Source organism: Sus scrofa, chromosome X (assembly GCF_000003025.6).
Source record: "Sus scrofa isolate TJ Tabasco breed Duroc chromosome X, Sscrofa11.1, whole genome shotgun sequence".
Taxonomy (NCBI): Eukaryota; Metazoa; Chordata; class Mammalia; order Artiodactyla; family Suidae; genus Sus; species Sus scrofa.
In genome coordinates, this window is record NC_010461.5 from 119,499,133 (window position 1) to 119,519,202 (window position 20,070).

Here is a 20,070-nt window from a genome sequence, read left to right on the forward strand (position 1 = left end):
ATGTAGACAGATAGAGGGAGGTGATTGAAACATCTAGGTTTCAAATGGCAAAATGGAAGGCTATCGGAGAGCATTTTATGTGTTTGTATTTGTTTCCTAAAGTTTAATGAACACAAAAGGCAGCAAGGATTGACATAAAGCATGCTGCAGGACCGGCTGCCAGGCAGTGCTTGCTGCTCTGTTTTATTAGTACCAAGTGGCTGGACCACCAGAGAGACAAGCTGAAATAGGATTTATCAGAGTACCTGCTGCTGCTATATATTTCCTTTGTACTATCTTGAATTCTGCTTGGGTCCTCATCTTTGTTTATGTGATTAGAATTCATTGTCACTTATCATTCTTCAAATTTTGCAATTCAGTGGTTACTATCCACCTCGGACTAGAGGATGCCCAAAAGAGAAGGAGGATGTGTAGTCTCTACAGCATCAAGGGCCAGGAATATATCAGAGTTCTGCTCTCAATAATATAAATTCCTATGTATACTGGAGGATGGGGGGTTTAGACTGATGTTCGGAAAATGAAGCACCGGGGGAAGTTGGAAATAATGATCCTTTCTCTGCATGGATGTGGTGGACACGCACTGGTTACATTGCTTATGCAAAGCGTGTGTTCTAGATTCCATGTATAAATTCTTGAGGGACAATTGGCAAGTAATTCCAATGTTTAATTCAAATTTTACTCACATACTTCTGTGTTGAGAGGGACTGTATTGGGTATATTTTTTATACTCTCGGAAAACTTGGAGAAGGTGAATAGGCCAACCCCAATAGGGGTTATTTTAAAAGATGCCCTGGAGTTCCCTTTGGGGCTCAGCAGAAATGAACCAGACTAGTATTGATGAGGATGCAGGTTGGATCTGTGGCCTCAATCAGTGGGTTAATGATCCAGCATTGCTGTGAGCTGTGGTGTAGGCTGCAGACACGGCTCAGATCCTGTGTTGCTGTGGCTGTGGTGTAAGCTGGCAGCTGCAGCTTCAAGTCGACCCCTAGCCTGGGAACTGCCATATGCTGCAGGTGCAGCCCTAAGAAGCAAATAAATAAATATTTTTTAAAAAGATGCCCCAGAAAAATCAAGGCCAGAACTTGGGGAAGAAATCTAGACCTAGAAGAAACAGGATTTATCTAAATGTACAGACTCTGGGTGTGAACAGGGTTGTCATACTTGAAAATGCCTAGGCAGTAACTCAAAATAGCTCTTTTCTCATCCCAGTGATGAATGTGTTAATTAACCTGATTGTGATAATCATCTCACAATGTATAGGTATAGCAAATCATTGAATATATTTTAGGTATTTATGTAATCATATCTCAGTAAAGCTGGAAAATAGTTTCAGCTCCTATTTAGTGATTTTTAACCTTAAAGTGAAATATAGTGGTGAATTATGATGTTAAATACAACATGTCTATAATTTAATGACAAATTTTGCAGAATATTGTTTTATTTTCTCCTAAAAGTTATTAAACATCTTCTGTGCTTCAGTACACACAGGACTTCATTTAATCCTATCAGGCAGTGAACTTTTATTTAACTTATTTTAGAGATTCAGAGAGGTCAAATAACTTGTGCAAATATATTTCAGGTTTCCATCTTACATATTAATCTCTGCATGAACATATGAATTCCTGGGTGCTAGGTTAAGCTCTCTGATTGATCATCATTCTTCCCAGAAGTACCAAATACATCAAGAAAAATGACCTATCAGAACAGAGATGGTCAAACCCAGGACGTATTTGAACCAGGGTTCAGGGTCTCTTATCTGTGTTTCAACTCAGGTAGTTCTGTTTTTTCCTATTTTAGATGTTGAAGCTCAACACATTTTTTGAAAAAAAATATTGAAGTAATAATTGGTTAAAATTCATAATGCCTCTCATCTCCAGAAACATAGCAAGGGAAGCTGAAGGCTGAGCTTAGTAATATTTGCATTTACCCCTGGTTAGAGTTTTAGGGTATAGTTTTAGGCCAAACATTATTAATGTGGAGCAAATCATTTCAGGTGTCAAGATCAAAGACTCAAAAGACCAAAGACCTAGGCAGTCACTGCAGGTTCACTTGAAAGAAATTGCTTTATACATCATTATAGTTTTGCCATTTCAATCCTCATAGTTACTTTGTATAGAGCTGTCTAGATTGGCCAAAGCTCAATATTGAAGAATGAGTTCATGAATCTACATATATTTTTTGCATCCTGAGATTGTCTATAAAGAGCTTTGTACTTTTTATCACTTATTTCCTTGTATGAACAAGTGTCAATGTGGACTATGGAGTAAATGAGATCCATAGCTTATGCCTTGGTGAATTTGATGAAAGGTTGTACATATTTATCAGAAGGTTAAGCATGGCAGTAATTCATCTTCCAGATGATATTTAAGAGATTTAAATTACTTAGAGATTACACCTTGCCTAATTCTGAAAGGATTAAGATATAATATCAAAATATTTCTTGATAAGTACAATTAAATGGCAAAAGAATATAAGTACATGCAAATACAAATTCATATACATATGAGAACTCATTTAAAAAGAGGGGAGAGAGACTCAGGTTAGAATCCAGAATGAATGAAATATAGAAACTGAGCAGTAAGTTTAGCAGCCCAAACAAGAAGCAGGATCCACTGGATAATATTGTGTGATTTTCTGATGAAAAGAAGCAATTTAAGCTACCAAAACTCCTGTTTTCTTGACATTGACTTCTAAGGACTTATAGGAGGATTCTTCAGCTTCAGATTTTTTTAAATAAATAGCCGCTTTTTGGAGTTCCTGTTGTGGCGCAGGGGAAACGAATCCAACTAGGAACCATGAGGTTTCAGGTTTAATCCCTGGCCTTGCTCAGTGGGTTAAGGATCCGGTGTTGCCATGAGCTGTGGTGTGGGTCACAAATGCTGCTCAGATCTCGCATTGCTGTGGCTGTGGTGTAGGTGGGCAGCTACAGCTCCAATTGGACCCCTAGCCTGGGAACCTCCATATGCCATGGGTATAGCCCTAAAAATACAAAGGCAAAAATTTAAAATAAATAGCTGCTTTTCAAATGGATTATTGGCATTCCCGTCATGGCTCAGTGGTTAACGAACCCGACTAGTATCCGTGAGGATGTGGGTTCAATCCCTGGCCTCACTCAGTGGGTTAAGGATTCAGCGTTGCTGTGAGCTGTGGTGTAGGTCACAGAGATGGCTTGAATCTGACGTTGCTGTGGCTGTGGTATTGTCCAATTGGGAAACTCCATATGCCGCAGGTGCAGCCCTAAAAAGACAAAGACAAAAAACAAACAAAAATGGGTTCTCTAGAAATGCTGAGTGTCACATCAAATCAGATTCAGTGGAGTCATCTGTGTGGCAAATGAGGTAAACTTGTCCGGGTGCAAATATTGCTGATGGAACAACATAAGACCAGTGCCTAGAGTATGTAGAAGAGGGAGTCCATGAGATCTTCTAGTACTTTCTCTCGAATTTGAGCCCGTGGCTCATAGTATAAGTTTATCTTGATTAATACGGAAGGAACAATTGGGGAGGGGACTCAAATCCATTGAGCAGTATGGGATAAGAGAAATGGAAATTTTGCATTTCTGTCCCAAGGGTCAGTATTACTCTAGAAAACTCAAGCCTTGAAGAGTCTGTTGGGGCCAAGGGTTAGGCCACCCCAAAATGTGCCTCAATGGCATATTGATTATTTTGAATTAAAGTTACTTAATAAAAAGCCAATGCAGGAGCAGGTCTCTGACCCTCCTCTCTGTCTCCCTTAAAGCAGGAAATAAATGTGTCTTGTGAAAGATCCCCTCCTTGTATCTAGAAGGACACGCTTATCACTAGAGATGAGGGATTCAAACCAGAACCCTTTATAAACAAACCCCATGACTTCTTTAATTTACTCCCCTAAACCCAAACTCCATTCAGCTTTTTCAGTAATAGGGTTCCCCAAACCTAAGTTTCTTGGTCCTGTCAATTCCTCACAAGTTTATTTTTTGTCTCCAAAGTAAAAACTGCCTGCCATTTCTTAGGTACCATTTTGAAGGGCTCTCCATGCACATGAATTAAAATTTATTTTTCTCCTGTTGATTTGTGTTTTATCAATTTTATTGGTAGTCCAGCCACAAGAAGTCAAGTGGAGGAGAGCGGGAACTTTACCTCCTGACAGGTCCCAGTGATGGGTTTGACTGTCTGTAGTTTGTGGATGAAAAGTCCTTTTCCTGCAGAGAATGAGAACAAGGGTGATTTGAAAAGCAGCATTAAGGATTGAAGCTGAGATTAAGAACCACATGGTAGACCAGAAACATTAACCCAAAAGGATTGTGGAGAGTCATTAACTGGTTTAAGGTGACTAGATAAACACACAATGGGTCAGTGAACAATCAGGTGCAGAACAAAGTGGCGTGAGCATTCCGTGGAAATATTGTTAGGGAAACGTATAAATTTTATATAGAATTCCCTGGTATTTACCATATATGGGCCACCACCTCCTAAAGAGAATCAAATTGGTTCACATACCAGGCATTAAAAGTATGTAGTAGTTTGAATGTATTTTTCCCCTTCTAGACTGTGAACTCCATGAGGAAAGAGACTGCTTGTATTATTTTACTACTAAATAGCCCTTAAAAGGCACATGACTTGACAATTAGCAGTTAATAACCATGTTTGAAGGATAGAATTAAAGTGCCTACATATCCTTACTTAATAAGGACTATTTATAAGGGGGAGGTGGCATTGTCCCTATGTTACGGATGAGGATGTAAGACTGAGAGTTTAAATAACTTAAACATCCTACAGCTCTTCATCCACTTAATAAGTATCAAAGCCCATTAAGCAACACTGTCCCCTTACCAAGCCAACACTCAGAGACTATACACAGGGCCACTGATTGCGGTGTTTGATATTGAAGATGCTGCAGAGAAAAGTAAGATGTGGTCCTCAGCAGAGGGTCATACAAAACTAAAACACTAAGCTTTTGTTAGAATCTAAATATATGAAAAAATCACAATAGATGACAGAGCAAATATTTAACACTCATAAGAGAGGATCAGAAGTTTTTGATGAGATGCTTAATAGGTAGGCACTGAAAGAACTTAAAGTGTGGCAGGCAGAAATGTGGCCCCTATGACCTTCTCTCCCTCTTCTCTTTCATGAATATGTTAAGTTGCATGCCAAATTTTTGCAGATGTAATTAAGTGACTTTAAAAACAGGGAGGTTATCCTGGATCATCTGGCCCATGATCCAATACAATTATATGAGCTCTCTTTTTGATCTCAATTTTGTGTATTGCATCTTATTTAATTACGTTAACTATATTGATGAGTAACGCATACATATATTATCTTGTCTTTTCAAAGAATCAGCTTGTTTTGTTAATTCTCTTATTTTCTATCTCCTTTGTTTGCCCTGAATTGTATTTTATACCTTATTATTCTTTTCAAATTTACTCTGTTGATATTTTTTCAAGCTTAATTAGTTGAAGGATTATTTTATTTTCTCCGTATAGTCTAATAAAAGTATTCAAATCTATAAATTTCTCTGTAAGTTGCGCTTTAGATATATTCCACTAGTTTGACAGTAGCTACTTCATTGCAATTAAGCTTAAAGAATCTCATCATTTACCTTAGAAGTTATTAGTTAACACTTGGATAATGAAGGAGTCTCTAATAACCTGTGGTCATGTTTAAAAACTGCCTCAGTTGTACCAGTTTCAAAGAACTTGTTTCCATGTGGTATTAAATCTTGTGGTTTATATGTGCCTCATATATTTGCCCATAGCTTTATTTACAACAATTTTCTGGTTTTGCCTTAAGTATATCTTTCAAAAGCAGGATGCTGTTGGGAATTTTTTAAATTCAATATTAGAGACTCTTTTGTTTGGACCACATTAATATAGCAGGTACAGATCCATGTGTCCAGGCTTGAACATTCTTTTGGTTGTGCTTTGATTTATTTCACTGCTTTTCCCACGTGTTCTGTTTTATGAGGATTGAATACTCTGAGACTAGGGCTGGGATGGTAGGTAGACATCTAGGTTCATAAGTGCAATTGGGAGGTACCCACCTTGACACCATCCCTATCTTGGGGCTCTCTAGGACAATGTGGAGGAAATTAATGGATTCAAAGAGAATCATCTACCCCAGCTTACATCTCTGCTTTGGGTCCTTGACCGTCTCCAACTTCAATTAGTAATTTCCCCTTCATGCTGAGACCCAAACAACTCTCTCTCTATGTCTAATGATTTCCCACAAACTTATTTCAGGTGTGGAGCATCAGATTGTGTTCTATCAATATCTTGACGACTTCATTGCCTATTTGGTTGGGTCTCCAGAGGAAACCCAGGCAAATTTGATATCTTGTCTTAAATATTTTGGTTTCATAAAATTGAATTCATCTGATATGTTAAAAGCATGCCTAAATGCAGTGGTATATTATACATTTGCTCTTAGGTTAGAAAATCTAGTCATTATAAATGAGGGCAGCTGTCTCTTGTGCACAGCACTTTATGGATTTTATAACATCATATTCATTATTTCAATGCTCAACACTATGACATGGTTATAAATGAGTAAACTGAGATGTTAAGTGACTTGCCTATAAATGTAGCTAATAAGAAACATAGCTGAAGTTCAAATTCAGACCCTATGACTCTACAAATTTCTTTATACTATACCCTCTCAATGCTACATTTAAGGATATTTCTGAGTCACAAAAACAGAGCCACAGATAGATCGCATGATGAGTGAAAACATTTAAAAGAATGAATTTTAAAATATTTAATGTAAGTATAGCTATTAAGAGTGACAGAAATAAAGGGAAAAAAAGTGACAGAAAAGAACAGCTTACAATGATGGATTGACTGTGTAGGTTGAGAAAACCAATGACAAACATCCATCTGGTGTGCACATTTATTTTTTTAAATTTAGATTTCCTGTTAAATTTTATTTTTACACAATTTCAAATTTATGGAATGTTGCAAGTATAGTACTAGGAATTTCCTTTATTCCTCACCAGATTCAACAATATTTTATCACATTTTCTTGTGTTCATTTGTTCATTTATTCATTCTCGCTATATATATTACACATTATAATATGTAGATATATAATATTTATTTCCCTCAACCATTTGAGAGTTAGGTCACACATGTTTAGAATCATTACCTTGAATCCCTAAATAATATCAGGAAGTATATCCCTAGAACAATAAACCACAGTGAAATTACCCAAATCAGGAAATTTCATGTTAATATGATACCATTCTCTATTAGGGATCTGCAAACTATAGCTCTCAAGGCAAACATGGACCACTTGTGCTTGTTGTTGTAAATAAAAAGTTTTACTGGAACACAACCACATTTTGTCCATGACTGTTTCTGAGCTCTGACAACACAACTGAGAAGCTACAACAGATGACAAATGACCCACAGGCTAAAAATATTTAATATTTGATCCTTTACAGAAAGCTTTCTGATTCTTCTTCTAATTCAAAATCCATATTCAAATTTGATCATGTCCAAATAACAACCATCATAGTTACATTCCTGCATTCAGGGTCCACCTCAGATCACTCATTACATTCAGTTAAGTTTCCTTAATCTCCTTCAATCTGCAACAGTTTCTCAATTCTTTCTTTGCATTTGATGACATTGAAAAATTTGAAGAATAAAGTCCACTTATTTTTTAGAATGTCTCTTTATATAGGTTTATCTGCTATTTCTTCACAATAGATTTAGATTATGCATTTGGGGCAGGAATGCCACTGAAAAGATGCTGCCTTCTCAGTGCATCGTGTCAGTAGGTGTAGGAGATAACATTTTCTCTCTTGGTTAGTGATATTCATCGTTTAACCACTTAGTTGATATTTGCTAAAGAAGTTCTTCCAACATAAAGTTACTATTTTGCTGTTGATATGAACATGTGATTTTTTGGAGGATAAACTAAGACTATAAACATAATCTTGTCCTGAATGAATTATCACTGAGATGGTTCAAAAGAATGAGTTTTTAAAGCCCTATTTGCATCGTTTAATGTCTTGGTAGGACGATGAGGCTCAGGCCTATGTACATAAAGTGCAGGAGAAGTTTTTTAAGACCAGAACTCTAGAAGCAAGGATTCACACAGAATACTGAGCCTCATCGTTAGTGCCTTTTTGAGTGCGAATAATCGATGTGGTGAAACAAGGAACATGGTTTGGCTGACAGAATATTTATGGAGTAAAGGACTGCAGGAATGCTCAGAATAAGTTCTGAATAACATTCTTTCAGAAAATGCAGTATAGAGATTCAAATGCAATACTATAAGATGAATAGGAAACTTCCATCGATTCGAAATGATTCCTTATAAGGCATGATTGTCTACATGCCCGAAAGAAACAGACCACCATGTACAGGCTTGAGTAACAGTGATTAACAGCAGCTGTCCATGGCCAAATATTTCACTTATGTGGGTCTGTAAGAACCAAGTCTATTGGACAGAGTTGATTCACAGTCTCCAAGTCCTCGGTTAAGGGCAGTCACTTAGACTGCCACTTTCAAAATGACTTTTTTCAAGTAGTGGAGGCTGACCTACCAAATATATGAAACTTTGATTTGACTCAAGATAAAGTCAAAATGAAGGTCACATCATGCTCCTCAAAGTCACTCTTTGTTCAGGAAGTAATTAGAAGAAGAATGATTAGGGGAGTAAGAAACAGAACATTTTCTTCCAAGTGTTATTGACTTAGCATTGATTGATGTTTTAGTTCTGTCCACTCTCTGATATTAACAAAAGGGATGAGTTGAAGGACTAATTTTGAGTATACTCATTTTCAATTTCTGTTCAATATTGGCTTGGGATAGAGCAAATAGTGAAATGATAATGGTAAAGACAGGAAGGGTAGCAAATGTTTTTCTAAATGGTATCAGAGGGATTTCCCAACAAAACACAAAGGAAGTAGCAGGAAAGAAATCTCACAATGTATTTTATGTAGTTAAAGTGTCCATCTCTAAGTCTCCCCATTTAGATATTTACATAAAATACTGCAGTCTTGTAACCACTGGGTTTTAGAAAATACTATACATAATTTTAAGATAATTTATTTTTATAACATGTCAGGAAGGTGTAATTTTGGGATGTTAATAATGATAGAATAAGTTGGCTTTGGTTATAGTACCTTAAAAGGCACTGAAGAGTCACACTTTCATTAAAAATGTACAAATACAAGCCCCCTTAGAGAACAAAGAATAAGTGAAAGGAAAAAAAAATTATACCAGTGTTGAACCTTACCATATCTTGGTATTTACATATGAAGTTAGGTACTAATATTTGCTGGAGTGTTAGTTCCACTGAATCCCATGTGAACTGATTCATATATATTGAACGATAGGTTCTTTTCTACTTATAGAAGAAAAATGTTTTGGAGGCCATTCATCACAAAAATCTTCATTTGGCTTCTTTGCAAGATGATGTTTTTTTTTGGAGGGTTTATTACTTATATAAGTCTGGATCATTAGTTTCATAATTCTTCAAGGTGGATATTTGATAGGAAATTAATTCTAAGTGGCAAAATCTGTAAATTATTTTTCTCTTATATATTATATATATATTTTTTTCATATATATATTATATATATATATATTTTTTTCATATATATATTATATATATATATATATATATATATATATATTTTTTAAGGGCTGCACCTATGGCATATGGAGGTTCCCAGGCTAGGGGTCGAATCGGAGGTACAGCTGCCGGCAACAGCAACGTGGGATCTGAACCCAGTCTGTGACCTATACCACAGCTCACAGGAATGCCAGATCCTTAACCCACTGAGCAAGTCCAGGGATCAAACCCGTATCCTCATGTATGCTAGTCGGGTTCATTAACTACTGAGCCACGATGGGAACTCCATAATTTATTTTAAGACTGGAAAATCTCCCCACTTCCAATCACTGAAACTTCACTTTTCAAAATTCAATAATATGTTTATTTAAAATATCTATGGGAGTTTATTATAGAATTGGAATTTTTCTTAAAAGCTGAATAAAGCCACCTAATGACACAGTGTGTGTATTGAGGATATTCAGGGAAGGTTACAGAATTACGTAGTTTGAAGTGAAAAGTGAGGAGAAATGAAGGTTTTAAAACGAATCCAACAATTACTATTTAATATTGTTAAGATTTCCAAAAAATAATTATTTATAATCACACTTTAAAAGAAATAGTCTTCCTGTGGAAAAACAGATTTCCAAAATGTAGATGTTAATAGCTTATGAAGACTCAAAAGTATTATATATTGCTATTTATCTTGATTTGTACCAGGATAACATAATCAGGTGCCAAGTACCAGCCAGAATTTTCCATGGGGAAAAGGGAAACATAGGAAGTGCTATAGAACACTTTTAAAATCATGGTGATTTGGAGGACAGTATCTGCAGACAGATTGTCTGAATTCCAATCCTGGCTCTGTCATCCACTACTTGTGTGATCTTGGGCAAATATGAGAAAAACGTAGCACCTCTATGGGGTTTCTTACTCAATAAATAAATAAATAAATAAAATACAGTGGCCCATAGTGTTAATAATTGTTATTAAGTATTAATATTATTATTAAATGAAGACAAACTGTACCTATGAGAAAATCCATAGTCCAAAAAAGTTTCACCATTAAAGAAGAATGAATGAAAACAACTGAAGATGAAGTTCAAAAAGTGAAAAATAGAAACAGAACAAAAGGAACTATGAGGGCTGAATTATTCAATTTAGCAACATAAATTATGGGTTTGAAAATATAGATTAAAATTAATCCAGGCCTTGGCACATTGAAGAGATCATTGAAATGGACAATTCGTTAAGATCTAATTATGAATCAGAAAAAACACAAGATATACTATCAGAAACTTGGAAGGAAGCTAAATTATTTATAATGATTGTGATCATTGATGTTAAAAAAAATAATCATTTTGTCATCTGCCTCTGGAAAAAGTAGGTTCTTGGGAGACAAAAACCAAGAGGCTATATATTTGAAATGTGGTTGCCTTGTAGTCCTCTTAGAGGGTGGTGATGTGAGCAGCTGGCTGCCACTTGGAGAGGAGTTAATAAGATGGCAAAGATAAGATGGCAAAGAGGTGAGAGTACGAAGCAACAGCATGGGCTGGGAAGTATTTGATATCCTTAGAATGTGACAGTTTTTGGAATAGAGACTTGGATTTGGCAAGCTTGGCTTTTTTTTTTTTTTTTTCTTTTTAGGGCCACACCTATGGCATATGCAGGTTCCCAGGCTGAGAGTTGAATTGGAGCTGCAGCTGCTGGCCTATGCCACAGCCACATGAGATTCGAGTCATGTCTGTGACCTACACCACAGTTCACAGCAAGGCCAAATCCCCCACCCACTGAGGCCAGGGATGGAACTCGCCTCCTCATGGATACTAGTCATATTCACTCCCTCTGTGCCACAACAGGAACTCCCAAACTTAGGGAGTTTGGGAGCAAGTTTTGGCTTCCTAACCTATTCTTATGTATTTCTTCCCTTAATTCTAAATAAATACACTTTTCAAGCCTGGCTCAGCTACATTAAAGGAAGCATTTGGCCAGAGATTGAGGAGAAGTAGCACATTTCTGAGAACTGGATAAGATGGCAGCTTTAAATAATTCAAAGGTTTGGGTGAAACTCAGGGGACCTTGGAGAACTTTGTTTCCTTTTAATTAGGAAGTTATTTGATAGTCACTTCTGTAGCATAATTATTTCTAGCACCATAGAGTACTTGCCACAATGATAAGTGCTGAGTACATGTTTGCTGAATAATTGAGGGCATTTTTATACAGGTGGACCAATGACTCTTGCATCTTATCTTGATAATAGTCTATCGTATCTTGCTAATAATCAGTGATAACATTATAACAGAAATGAGGAAAAGGTATTTCCAAGTTTGTATTGCGTTTTAGCATGGTTGCCCTACTCAGCTCATTAAATATGCTTGCTCTCAGCATGCACTAGTCTTCGGCCTTTGGTGGCATTTCCATACACATATGTGCAAATAGAATCATCAGTGATTGAATAGAAGTTTATTTACCAAACACATTCCATCAGAGAAGACTCCAGCTGTAGCAGCTAGTGACAAGTGCCATCCTCTGACAAGTGCCATCCTCCTGGGATGTTCCAAGCAGTCACAATGACAGCAGTAGTAGCTCTCAGTTACTTGTGCATTCACCAGTATCCAAAGTAGCAATTTCAAACTAAGTATGACACTCTAAGGACTGTGCAGGCCATCCTGATATTTCCACTAATAGCATGCAATTACATGTGCATTCAGGCCTGTAAGCTCGCCTACATCCAAGATTACTAGGCATGATTTCCTGCCAAAAAAAAAAAAAATGCATTTGTAGGTAATACAAATACGCAAAAGCATCTACTGCTAGGAGATGAGATGGACTGTATCTCCCACAAAAGACATATAACAAGGTAGAGTCTAGCTACTGTGAGAAATAACACTGGGAAAACTGAAGAACCCACCAGTGAAGATCAGGCTTACAGGGCCCACCTAAGAATGAGGTTGGACTAGGAGAAGAGAGAACTCTCTCTTCCTACTGCTAACCTATTAATGAATAACAGTCAACTGCATTCAGCACTAGGTGACTGGCAAAATCATGGAGAAAAACTCCCTGTATGTAGCAGACATATAGGGACAACCACACACTAAGGACAGCAAACAAGCATTGAAAAAAACTCTTCAGTAACTCCAAGCACTCAATCTCAGCACAGGTAACATGGAGACAAGGGAGTCCTGGTGTACTGTTGGTGGGAATATAAATTGGTGCAGCCACTATGGAAAACTGTATGATGATTTCTCAAAAATTTAAAAATAGAATTACTATATGATCCCGCAATTCTATTTCAGGGTATATATACAAAAGGATTTACAAGCAGAGTCCCGAAGGTACATTTGCATACCCATGCCCATAGCAGCAGTATTCACAATAGGCAAATAATGGGATTAAACCAAGTGTTTACTGATACAGGGATGGACATAATTTGGTCTATATATACAATGAGGTATCACTGAGTCTTCAAAAGGAAGGAAATTCTGACACATTCCTGCAGCATGGATGAAACTTGAGGGCATTACGCTAAATGAATAAACCAGTCACAAAAAGACAAATACTGTATAATTCTGTTTCTAGAGTTGTTAAATTCATAGAGTCAAAGTTGAATGGTGAATAGAGGGAGGGGGATTGAGTTGTTTAATAGGTATAGAGTTTCAATTTTGCAAGCTAAAAAAACAGTTTTGCAATTGCTTGCATAAATGTATTTAATATTACTGAAATGCATACTTTAAAATGGTTAAGATGACAAATTTTGTTATTTGTATTTTACCACAGTTTAAAAAAAAAAGCAGGAGTTCCCATTGTGGCTCAGTGGTTAGTGAATCTGACTAGCATCCATGAGGACGTGGGTTCAATCCCTAGCCTCGCTCAGTGGGTTAAGGATCTGGTGTTGCCATGAGCTGTGGTGTAGATCACAGACACGGCTAGGATCCTGCATTGCTGTGGCTCTGGCTACAGCTCCGATTCGACCCCTTGCCTGGGGACCTCCATATGCCATTGGTGCGGCCCTAAAAAGACAAGAAAGAGAGAGAGAAAAAAAAAAGCAGGAATGACTATATTAGTATCAGACAAAGTAGGCATAATACATCAAAGAAAATTATAAGGGCAAAGAGGGATGTCATATGATTTTAAAAGTATCAGTCTACCACAAAGATATAACTATCCTGAATGTGTATCAACCAAACAGCAGAGGTTCCAAGTACACAAAGCAAAAACGGACAGAGTTGAAAGACACAGACTAAGCCACAGTTAATAGCTGGACTTCACATACCTAACACTCAGCCACTGATAGAACTACTAGTCAGAAAATCAGCAAAGATAGATCATGTTGGTTATTGTTTTGTTCAGTAATTCTAACTTATAGAACACTCCACTCAACAATAGCAGAACATGCACTTGTAGAACATATACCAAAATAGTCTATATGCTGGGCCATAGACTGAGCCTCAACAAATTTAAGATACTGAAATCGTACAGGATGTATTTTTTCTGAGCATAATGGAATAAAACTAGAAAAATCTCTGAATACAAATGGCACAGGTAGATCTCAATTAGAAATCGAACACACTTACAAATAATCCATGGATCAAAGGCAAAATCTCAAGGGAAATTTTTAAAAAAGACATTGAAAGAAATGAAAATAAAAAGACATATCAAAATATATGGAATATATGGAATACTGCTCATGTAGTACTGAGAGAAATTTATAGCATTAAATGCTTAAATTAGAAAAAAGAAAATGTCTTGAATCAGAGACCTAAGTTCTTACCTAAGGAATATAGGGGGAAAAAAGGAGAAAATAAACCCCAAGCAAATGGAAGGAAATAAATAATAAAGATGAGAGAAAAAAAATCAATAACATTGAAAGAAAGAATAAAATAGTTTTTCCCCACTGATTTTCTCCATTTCTCAAAAAAATCAATAAAATTGACAAACAACTTTAGTAAGACTGACAAAGGGAAAATTAGAGAAGACAATGACCAATACCACAGATACTGCAGCCATTAAACGGATAATAGGCAGATACTTTTTTTATTTGTACGCTCATGAATTTGAAAAATTATAAGAAATGAATCAATTATTTGAAATTACCACAATACTCCCAACAAGGTTGTATAGGCAATATAATTAGTCCTGTAACCAAAAGAGATTGAATTTGTAGTTTAAGTTCTGAAAAAGAAATACCAATGCCCACATGATTTCAGTGGAAAATTCTACCAAGAAGTTAGGGATTGTAAATTGGCATTTACTCTTCTTTATCACAAAATCAAAGAGGATGAGGATATTTCACATCTCTTTTTATGAAGCCATTATGACTCTGCTGACAAAAGTATAGAGTACAAGAATAAAGTTGGAAGAGTGACCCTCTCTGGTATTAAGGTTTACTAATAGTCACAATAGTGAAAATAGAATAGTGTTTGCTGAGGGATAGACATAAATATCAATGGAACAGAAAAAATGCAGAAATAGACTTAAACTAACATTTCCAAGTATTTGTGACAAAAATGTCAAAGCATGTCAAGGAGAAAGAATACCTTTTAATCAAATTTCCCTGGAGCAATTGGACATCCAGAGGTCAAAAACAAAACAAAACAACTTTGGCCCAAGTCTCATACCTTATACAAAAAACGAAAAATCACAGATCGAAATGTAAAAGTACATAATTTTAGAGAAGATGTCCGATACTAAGTACAAGTGAAAAATCCTTAGACGAGTTCTTATTGTGGCACAGTGGAAACAAATTCAACTAAGAACCATGAGGTTGTGGGTTTGATCCCTGGCCTCGATCAGTGGGTTAAGGATCTGGCGTTGCTGTGAGCTATGGTGTAGGTCGCAGATGCGGCTCGGATCTGGCATTGCTGTGGCTTAGGCCAGCAGCTGTAGATCTGATTCGACCTTTAGCCTGAGAACCTCCATATGTCACAGGTGCAATGCTAAAAAGAAAAAAATCCTTAGACCTGACACCAAAATCATGATCTATGAAAGGAAAAAAATGATAAACTGGACCTCATCAAAATTATGACTTTTGCTCTCTGAAAGATGCTAAAATGATGAAACAAACATAAGCTAGACTGAGAAAAAACATAAATCACATTATCTGACCAAGGACTTGTGTCTAAAATTTATAAAGCGCTGTTGACATTAAACAGTGAAAAAAAAATTAAAAATTCAATTAGCACATGGGCTACAGCTATGGCCTACAGATAGGAAGGGCCTATATGAGTGCTTTATTTCTGGAGTTACCATATCATTGCTAAAAATGACATAGAAACCAGACTGAGAAACTCCTAAAAAGTGTACATGAACTGGAGAAGGAAGTGCAACAACTTAGAAAGGAATAGGCCAACAACAGGAAGAACTCAAACACTAGAGAAAAATTTTTAGGAAGTGGGAATGCCGAGTGCTTTTTCGTTTGTTTGTTTATTGGGTCATGAGCACTGAAATTTAAAATAAAAAAAAGAGGCAAAGACATGTAGCCCTAAGGATAATCTCTCTAGCCTGGGCTGGGGATACTAAGTTTTGAAAGCCAGGAAAATACAATACCACTGAAAAGAAACTGAAGGTCTAATCAAAATTGGACCAAGAGAAGGCAGGCAGATCTCCAACTCTCACTGATATGGGTGAACAAACAAAGACATTCAATGACTTTGGACAGGAGATTTCTCTTGACCTTTGTTTTCCCTTTCCAAGGGGCAAGGATGCAGAGAATTTTAATTTGAAAGAAGTCAGCAATGCTAAAGAGATGCATTATACCCCCATTCTTGATCATGCGTTCCCTCCAGACTTCCACATACTGGCCTGGGCCCCTGTAGAACCTAGCTTCAGGGCTAGCTTCAACTGTCTGGAGCAGCCTTCCTGCAGTTTTCCCTTTGTACTGATTTAGATAGTGTAGTCCTGAATTATGCTGCTCAGAAGTAGGATGACACAGCAGATTTTAGGAACTTGTGTAAAATGGATGTAGCCAACAGTGATTAATTTTCAGTGGACTAGTCTTTCCGCTCAAGTACAGCAAGTAGGCCATAGCCTGGGTCAGGGTGGAGGGCAAGAACCTTTCTAGTTCTTGTCAGTTTGAAGTGACTGGCCAGGCATCCCTTTATCATCAATTCCACTGTATGATGGCTCTCTTTTTTCTGATTGGCTGAGGAATGGAGAAGCCAGAGGTTATCAATAAGCTGCTGAACATAGAGAATATCCCCAGAAACCTCAATATGGTATGGCCGTAGAATTTTCTCTTGTTTTGTATGACTTTAAATTTGAAACTATGGACTGGATCTATGACTGGGAGGTTCAAGGGTTCCGCGTTACCCATCACCACCAACTACAGGCTAAGCATGCTGTTAAAATTTACATGTTGTGTAGTATGCTGTAAGGAATGAACTCTGTTTCAGTACCCTCTGGGAAAAGACCAAAAATGGATGGAGTGATAGAGTGAAGAGAAGTTAATCTGTCATAATGCAGACCATTGCATTTGTAGTAGGAATGGATGTACAGTGTAAGCCCCTCATTGATCATCCTAAATGTCAAGGATAGGAATCCCAATACAGAATTTTGTAAGTAAGGGATGCATTGAGCATCCACATTTATTTCATGAAAAGGAAACAAAAAGCCTAAAGAGAAGTCAACAAGAGGATCTTTGTTGATACAGAAATTAATAAAACATTTAACCATAGAAAAACTCACCAGGATCTGGTAGGCCATAACCAGCTAGTAGTAGATGGGTGTAGAAAGGAAATACTGTATATAAATTGTAAGACATCCTAGAAATTCAGATGATCAACTCTTTTAAAAAGTCCATAAGGTCATAGTAAGGAAGGTCTTGTTGCTTATATAAGAAAGAGTTTGTTTTTCTACCCCAGTCCAAAAGGATTGAGATTGAAAAAGAAGCACTTGTAAAATGGAAATGTATTTCTGTACACCTGGAAACCTGTGCCTTTGTTCAAATTCCTGAAAGCCTGATTCTGCCAGTGTTAAAAAATAGAATATAAATCTCATGATGAGAATCTCATGAATAGAAATCTCGATAAGGATATACAGATGGCAGATGAGCACATAAAAAGATGTTCAACATGTACCATCAGAGAAATGCAAGCAAAAACTTCAATGAGATACCACTATACATGAACCAGAATGACTTAGGAGTTCCCGTCGTGGCTCAGTGGTTAACGAATCCGACTAGGAACCACGAGGTTGCGGGTTCGGTCCCTGCCCTTGCTCAGTGGGTTAAGGATCCGGCGTTGCCGTGAGCTGTGGTGTAGGTTGCAGACGCGGCTCGGATCCCGCGTTGCTGTGGCTCTGGCGTAGGCCGGTGGCTACAGCTCCAATTCGACCCCTAGCCTGGGAACCTCCATATGCCCCGGGAGCGGCCCAAGAAATGGCAAAAAGACAAAAAAAAAAAAAGAAAAATTTTCAAATGATAACACCAAATGCTGGTGAGAATGCAAAGAAACTGCTAGTAGGATTGTAAAATGGTATAGCCACCTTGGAGAGAAATATGGAAGTTTCTTATAAAACTGAGCATACCATTACTGCATAACCCAGCAACAGCACTCATGAGCATTTATCTCAGAGAAAGAAAAACTTTACAGTTCACAGAAAAAGCTGTGCAGGAATGATCATATCAGCTTTATTTGTTACAGTCAAAAAATCAAAAAACCAAAGTGTCCTTCAATAAGTGGACAATTAAGCTGTGGTACATCCATACCAGGAAATATTACTCACCAGTTTAAAAAAAGGAAAAAATATTGATACAATGACTTGAATGGATCTCAAGGGATTTATGCTGAATGTAAAAAGCCAATCACAAAATGTTATATGTTGAATGATTCCATTTATTTAACATTCTTGTAATGGCTAAAATATAGAGATGAAGAACAACTGGATTTCAGGGGTCATGGAGAGAAGGAGATGGTTGTAATTATAAATGAGTAGCATGAAAAACTTTGTGGGGAGTTCCCGTCGTGGCGCAGTGGTTAACGAATCCGACTAAGAACCATGAGGTTGCGGGTTCGATCCCTGCCCTTGCTCAGTGGGTTAACGATCCAGCATTGCCGTGAGCTGTGGTGTAGGTCGCAGATGCGGCTCGGATCCCGCGCTGCTGTGGCTCTGGTGCAGGCTGGCAGCTACAGCTCTGATTCGACCCCTAGCCTGGGAACCTCCATGTGCCGCAGGAGCAGCACAAGAAATGGCAAAAAGACAAAAAAAAAAAAAAAACTTTGTGATGGAACTTTTCTGTATGTTGACTGTAGCAGCAAAAATCACAGGAAACTTCACAGGCGATAACATTGCATAGAACTGCACACACACACACAAACTTATACATGTAAATCTGGTGAAATTGAATAAGGTAAGTGGGTCATAAAATTTTCAGTTTCCTGATTGTGATATTGTACCATAGGTATGCAAGATGTTACCATTGGGAGAAACTAGGTGAAGGGTATAATATCTTTCTCTTTCTTACCATTGCACATGGATTTACAGTGATCTCAAACTTTTAATAAAAGCAAGTTTGTGGTATTCTTTCAATGCTACTAAACTCTCAACTGTGATAACAATCATAGTCTTGAAATGTAACTGATGTATGCAAGAACACTGACTCTCTAATTATGCTGAATGGCAGAAGCTGAATAAAAATGAGTACATACTGATTCCCCTTATATAAAATACCAGAACAGGTAATCTATGGCGGCAGCCAGCAAATCAGTGGTTTTCTGAGGATGAGGGTGTGGAGAGGGGCAAGAAGGAGCAATTGTCAGGGGGTTCGAGGAAACTTTGGAGGGTGATGGTATTTTCACACAGTTGTGCTGATGGTTTAACAAGTGTGTACATATGACCAAAGTCATCAATCTGTCACTTGAAGCACAGGCAATGTGTTAGATGTCAATTATACTTCAAGAAAATCATTTAAAAGGATATTCTCTTCAGAGAAAAAGACACCTTTGGAAGGAATAAAAATAAGATATTTGGAGGGGAGGATCCATTGTTTTTAATTCTCTGTAGACAATTGCAGCCCTGAAAGCAGACTGTTCCACCCTAAGTTTCTTTAGAATGTTGGCTAATCAGCATTGGGTTTGTGGCTTCCAATCACCATTATTTCAGTCTTTAGAGTGCTTTCAGAAGGGTGGGATTTAGTAGGATGGGATTTTTGGCCCTCTGGAGGACCTTTAGACACTGATAGCCTAGGATGATGTAACACCAATATGAGGTAGGTGGCTTGGAAGTGATTGGTCAGTTTCTTGAGATAGTTCTGCCACCCACACACTTCAAATCACATAGGTTCTGGAAATCTACACTTTGACACCATGTTCCTCCTCCTGCCCCCCTCCCCAAAGACAGAAACACCAAGCCCTTTTCCATCTTGCCTGTGGGTTCAACTGTAAAGCAGGTACTTTGTCTTCAGTGCTCAGTCCTGACCCATCCCTTATCCCCACTTTCTGCTTAAGTGTGATTTGACCACTCTGGCCCCCAACCCAGTAGTGCCAATATCCCTCCCTCCTTACACACCTGCCTCTTCCCTCCTTTCCCT

The 20,070-nt window shown here is 37.5% G+C and overlaps 1 pseudogene; it reads left to right on the forward strand.

Moving 5' to 3' along the window:
* Positions 16,165 to 17,188, forward strand: LOC100511976 (annotated as a pseudogene).